This window comes from Lepisosteus platostomus, chromosome 24, assembly GCF_059453375.1.
Source record: "Lepisosteus platostomus isolate fLepPlt1 chromosome 24, fLepPlt1.hap1, whole genome shotgun sequence".
Classification (NCBI taxonomy): domain Eukaryota; kingdom Metazoa; phylum Chordata; class Actinopteri; order Semionotiformes; family Lepisosteidae; genus Lepisosteus; species Lepisosteus platostomus.
Genome location: NC_142634.1, coordinates 10,999,786 through 11,006,393, shown reverse-complemented (window position 1 = coordinate 11,006,393; position 6,608 = coordinate 10,999,786). Strand labels below are relative to the sequence as shown.

General features: G+C 44.6%; 1 protein-coding gene across 10 annotated transcripts in view; it reads left to right on the top strand.

Moving 5' to 3' along the window:
* Positions 1–1,072: 1,072 nt before the first annotated feature.
* Positions 1,073–6,608, top strand: part of pitpnm2 (phosphatidylinositol transfer protein, membrane-associated 2) — a 104,890-nt gene continuing 99,354 nt past the window's right edge. For 2 of the 10 annotated variants that reach the window (XM_088617983.1, XM_088617979.1), the window contains exon 1: positions 1,074–1,633. The gene's annotated coding sequence lies outside the window, so the exon portion shown is untranslated. Of the gene's footprint in view, positions 1,634–6,608 lie in introns of all 10 variants that reach the window. The other 8 variants (XM_088617971.1, XM_088617972.1, XM_088617980.1 and 5 more) reach the window with 7 other exon arrangements.

Here is a 6,608-nt window from a genome sequence, read left to right as displayed (position 1 = left end):
AGCGTCAGCATCAGCTGCACCCAGACAGGAGATGGGCATCATCTCCATTAACAGACATTAATCAAACATCACCCAGGGCTGTGATAGGTAGGAGGAAGCTACAGAGTGCAAGTCTGACGACAAAGAACAGGGTATCCGCATAGACTTAAAATGAAACCCAGAAAAAATAGTACAATCACATCAATATAACCAGTCTGATCTGCACAGAAAATCATATTGGTACCAAAGTAAACCTATCCTGTAACATGCAGCATATAACAAGGTAGTTTAGAGAAATTCAGCCTGGGATTTAAAACATCTCAATTGATTCAGTGCGTTACTGTGGATAAACTGATTTTAAAAATGAAATTATGCGTGCAGGCTGCACTCACTAAGAGTAAAAGGTCGTTCGAATGGAAAACATCTAGCTGTTGTGTTGGGTCATGAAAAGTTTTTAAAAAAGGTGTGTATACTGTACCATAATACGAAATACGCTGCCCCCGCAAAAAGCGAAGGAAACATTTTGACAGTGCCGGGGAGGAAGATTCATATCACTGTCACTATGCAGTCCATTCGTCACTCCCGGTAGTGTTCGTTTGAATACACACGCAGGGAATTGTTTACATAAAATGTTAAATTGAAAGTAATTGAATCCGTTTAAAAAATAATTATCCATTATTGTAATTACAAATTACAATATTCACTTCTCATGTAGTTACAAATTAAAATATTGTTCAAAGTCGGAATTAAGGCATATAACTGTTAAAAACATTTAGGACTTAAATAGTACTTTGTGCATTTTTTTTTTATTTTGTGCGGGTCGTGCAATATTATGAATTCGATCAGTACACCGGAAAACACCCGTTTCCAGCCGCAACTGAAATTAAGAAAAAAACATCAGAACATTTTTTATTTCCATTGTATTTCAACACATGGCCGGAAGGCGGCGCCATTTCACCGGTCCGTGCTGTGCCGGCGGGTGTAATGGAAAGCAGGAACGCGAATCGCTGGGGAAGTCGGAGGTACGGCGGAGTGGGCAAGGCTTGTTAAACGAGCCGAAGCTGCCAAACCAGTCATTACATTTTCGGCTAGCTAGGGCCCTCCCACCTCCTCCTTCTACCTACCAGAGGAGGAAAAAAACACACACAAAAAGCTAACTAGCGCCATCCTGACAGCTTTGTTCTTGCACAGAAGAGAGAAAAACAGAGGGGTAGGCAATCAGTGCGGGGCTGACAACACCAGGGGATATCGAAGAGTCCGCGTACTTTGACTCGTCAGTATTGCACAATGTGACACCACACCGCTTGCCTATCTTCTCGACCACAAAAATGCAGAAGGCCAAAGCATTTTTAGTCCGTTTGAGCTAAAAGCCAGTTGCCCCCACTCCACAGCGTCTGCAATGCCGAATTGAAACACTGCTCCGTCCACGACACTCGCCTCGCCTGTCAGCCCGTCCCAATTCAGCGGGACCCGAGCGGAAAACCTGCACGGAATTATTATTTTTCACCTTTTAAACCCCCCGCAAGGTTTTCGCTAACGGGAAATGTCGTATGTTACGATTTTTGCATACGGCGGCCAGCCAGGGATTATATGAACACGTCTGTGATCCCGAAAGAGGAAAGAGCAGTGGGGCGCTTCATTACTTCAATTTTCGGTGAGTAAAAATAGCGGAAATGTCATTGTATCTTGTTTATAGGCTGATGAATAATAACAATAACAATAACAACAATAATAATAATAATAATTGAACATGCTGCGTTGTTGCTAGGAGACCAGCACTTGTGAGTAGCCGAGATGTGAGTTAACTTGGGGTCAGTGTAAAGACTGGAATGCTTCTTCTTTTAAATGAGGATTAGTGATTGAATAATCCTAATATGCAGACTACATACATCGTATAATCACCTAGAGGGGGTTGTAATGGTGCATGGTTTTTAGCCGTTTCCACTTGGTGTTTTTCAACGCGTGTTCTGCATTGCATTTCACGATACGTCAAAAAAGATACACCGTTTCGTTTCCTTATCATTTCTAGTATAGGTGACCTTCAAAAAAAGCGAGGTTATCCCTAGTCATGATACACGATCACATGATGTGATTGCTTTTAATGGCGGTTAATGCCCCATCTTCTCAAATCTGTCAGCACGTAAATACCACCGCGTTCACCCCTATTGATATTCTGTGCCTCACCTGCAAATGTCACACCGCAGCTCCGTTTCACGGCAGAGGAAGATCTGCACTGCCCACCTTGGCATTTTCGAGCAGTTTGATAGTTAGCATGAGTTATTTTTTCCCCGAGTAAAATCTTATTATGTATTAATACGTCTTTATCGGTTCCTTGACATTTATTTGTGTAGCATACGAAAACGGTCAGCTATTTACTCTTTCGAGGGGGTCCCTCGGTGTGATTAGTTGCGATACCTGGGCTATTTTTCAGGGAAGCGATTCAGTAGCTGTTTTCAGGTTGTCTTAAATACGAGGTGCACCACTCCAGGGCATGTTTTCACTGGGACGGCGAAGACAGCTTCGCCTGTGCATATTAATTGGTTGGTGTTTTTTCGCGGTCTGCTTGCAAGTTTTGTGGGTCTAAAGTGGCTTTTTGCTAATCGACTCTGTGTGCATTTTTAGATTTATGCTGCAGTAAATTGTGTCTGAGCTGCACTAAAAATACCCTTGCTGCTTCCACTGACGATGAGACAAGGCATGATCGCACATAGCAAAAGTCAACAATTTAGCGCGGTGCAAGCGTCGTCAGTACTCAAGTGTTCACGGATAGTGTTTCATATACAGTGGAAGTTATTTTCCTGTTTAGCGGAGTTTTCTTTAATGAAACTGAGTTAAATTCTGTGAACGTGTTTCTTGATATTCTGGTTAGATGTACATATTTTGATTTATTTCTGCAGGATTGCAGTGTGACAAAACTGCAGTATTGTACTCTTGTCCCTATACAGAGAATTAGTCGTTTGTGGGTCTGGCATGTGACCACAATTTGTGTCATTCATTTATTTATTTATTTTCTCCCGCTTGGTTTTGGGCGCTCAGTTTGCTGTTACTCTTCTATAGCGTTTACAGACTGCAAACGACTGGTCTACCCAACCAGTACTCTAAGCAGGGGATTTTGTATCCTGGTGTGCTAATGGTTTCTTTTAATTCATCAAATCCAAAAGACTGAACAATTTAACTGTGATCAATTAACAAGTATTGATTGAAGTATTGATGTATTTGATTAAGTAATTGAGCAATCATTTGGTTGAAAAATCCCACACAACACTGTCACACAGCACTGACACCGTATATTCCAGCTCATCAGTAAGAGTGTAGGGGGATATTATTGCCATTACAACCCAGTGCACATGTTGCTGGATACTGTTACATGAGACTAACGTCTCTGGCCATCCTTTCCCAGCAGTGTAAACTGCGTGCTGTTAACCGCTGGATGAAACTGGACGCTATCACAGAGCTCGACTCTCTGAAGAATCGCTAGGTCTCCACACGTTCTGTCACAGCAGTCTGGTGTGATAAAAACAGGCAAACTCATTTTCTTGGTGTCCTACATGTGCTCCGAGATTGCCTTAAGGCTGTCGAGCGAGACCACGTTTTTGCATTCATTCATCCATTTTCTGATCATCCCGTTCGGTTTTGTGGGGTAGCCAGAGCCCATGTTTCCACACGGAAACGGAAGGACAGATATTTAAAGGATGGTTTCAGGTGACATGAGCCTCATCCTTCCCCAGCTGCCTCTGAAAGCAAGCACAGTGTTCTTGCTGTGTTTATGTTAGCTAGCTGTTCCAAAGGCCTCTTGGGTAAGCCTGTAGGGCCCTTGCATGGAACATTAACGTCTGTCAGACTGGAACAGCTATTATCCTTTCAATTGTAAACTGTCTCCTTCTCCCCCCCATTCTGCTGTGTGCATGGCGTTAAAGGAACGATCTTTCTCAAGGAGGTTTGGAGGGAGTTTTGTAGGGTTCGCATGGAAAGGATGACTTGCAAACAAAAGCATTTTTTTCCCCTTTAACAGTTGGAGATACTTGCTCCACCCGCCTTGATGCTGCTATTAAGTGAAAGGACTTGACATTCCTGCAGGCTTTTGGCTGTCTATTTAGAAGGCAGCTTGAATAACATGAGGAAACATGAAAGTTGTTTACCAGGAAAAGAGCTTTCCAGAACCCAAAGCCAGCGGAAAGCAGTTTGAGTGGCTGGAATTTGTGTTGGGATGTGTAATTCTTTCTCGCTCCTACAACAGGGTGGATCACTGTTATTTCCTATGCTGTTTAATTAACATCAAGCCTCACACCACTAGGGTTCAGTTAAATTCCTGGGGTGCTGTCTGTGTGGAGTTTGTATGTTCTCCCCGTATTCGCATGGGTTTCTTCCAGGTGCTCCAGTTTACTCCCACAGTCCAAAGGCATACTGGTATTTTAATTGGCTCTTAGGGAAAGTGACCCTGCTGTGAGTGTGTGTGTCTGTGTCTCTGCGTAAACCGATGGACTGACGTCCTGTCCAGGGTATATTCATCCCGGTTCTTGCTTCCTTCACAATCCCGAATTGGATAAAACAGTTAGAAAATGGATGGATCTTAAGAAATATATACAGTAATATTCTGTACTAGCAAAGTTGTAAGGGGGCCTTTCTTTGTTACAAGAAAATCTGACCTTAATGCAGGAGATTTTGTCATTTCATTTGTATTGATAACAGAAAGGTAGGTACACATACATGTGGGGAACTGCGTCAGTGTGTCTCAGCTGAAAAGAAGACAGACTCACACCTGAAGAAGGCTCAGCAGCCAGAACATTGTTTCTTCTTTCTGTATTTCAGAATGACTTGTAGCTCTCCAACAGTTAACAATATAACGAACCAGAACTCAGGTATGGGATTTCATCCTTTGCTTTGCGGCCTTCCCAGTGATTTCACCCGAACGCAGTAGTGATTGTTTCCAATACACAGAAGGCGTAAGGTGATCAGCGTGCTTGCTGGCAGTTTTACCAATGTGTGAGCTCACAGAAAACAAAACTCTTGTGGTTGGCTGTTGTGGTCTTCCTCTTTCTCATGCAGAGCTGAAGGTGAAAACGCTGTGGATCCTTAATCGGCTCCAACCCCCGGCGGGCAGTGTTTACTCACATCTCAGGAATATGCTGCTAGCCTAGTTACGAAACAGTGCAGTGCAGCTGTAAACATTCAATAATGAGATTTACCTGTACAAAAGGCTCTGTGGTTGTACTAGAGTGCTTTGGCATCTGCCCATGCTTGCATGAACTTTGCATGCCAAAGTGAAAATGGGATTAAAACATCGCAGCTGGGTCTGGAGCTGGGTCTGGAGCTGGGCCTGGAGCTGGGCCTGGAGCTGGGCCTGGAGCTGGGCCTGGAGCTGGGCCTGGAGCTGGGCCTGGAGCTGGGCCTGGAGCTGGGCTCTCCCCAGGCCTGGAGCAGCCTGCTTGGCGTTTCTCTCCTCCACACTTTCTCTGAGTGATTTCCGCTGGAAGGGCTGTTCCTGTAGAAAGCCACCTATGACTCAGCGCTGTGTCACAGACATTGTGGTTATTATTGTCAAGCAGCAGCCTGCACGGCCCCACACATCTGGGGGACATCTGCCACCAGCGGGCTGTCTTGTCCATCACATTACAGAGCACAGGAAAAGATACGGATGAGAGGAGCCATTCAGCCTGTCTAGCCCGTTCGGTAGTGAGTCGTTAATTAGTCCCAGGACCTCATCCAGCTGTTTCTCGAAACGAGCCAGGGGTTTGGCTTCAGCGGAGCGGCTGGTTAGCATGTTCCAGATTCCCACACAATTAAGTGGTACACTGAGCTGTTAGAAAGTCAGCTGTCAGACTTTCTGGTTCTTTCAGCAGTCATGCTTATCACTACCTGCTTCCTCGCACTTTGGCTCTGACCCTGGGGGTGTCCGTGGCCCAGTGGGGCCCTCTGCTCCCATCTGAAAGCATCACTCGACCTACAGCAGAATCGAAGGAGACGTTTGTGCATACCTGTCTTTAAGCCATTATAGTGTTTGATGATGTTTTCTACACAGGGCATCTTCCTGTGTTCTGCCGTCATGGCTCTTGATGTTATTGCTTCTGAAGAACAGGTTTTGAAAATGCTCAGGGTGCGAAGATAAAGGAGTTTTCAACCTGCTTTCGATATTGTATTCCAGGTGTACTGCTGTTTATTGGGAGCATGGTGGCGACAATACATTACTGCCCATTTCTGAGTACGTTCCAGTTAGAACATTTCCATACAGTTGGTTAACGCCCATCTTACAAAAAAGCATGATGTCTCAGTGCGTATGCTTCGACAGGAATCTCAATGGCGTTGTATGAAAATAAAATGTGTGCCCATGTGTTTTCCAGCATTAATATAGTTATATGCCGTATAAAACAAGACCAACTGACTGAGCCCCTTCAAGGCCACGAAGAAGTAACCTTTACGACGGATTATCATATTAAACAATTTGGTTTTCTTTAATTAATCATGTTATGAACAAACCATTCCAGAAAGAATGAGTCACAGCATCGATTGCTTGATCACAGGCCACTAATGTCTGCAGTGCACAACCAGCCCCGGCCAGCGATTCCAGCCCGCAGAGCCTCCTGTCTGAGACTGAACTGGTTCACAGACCGGCAGGGAGGACGGGGGCTCTG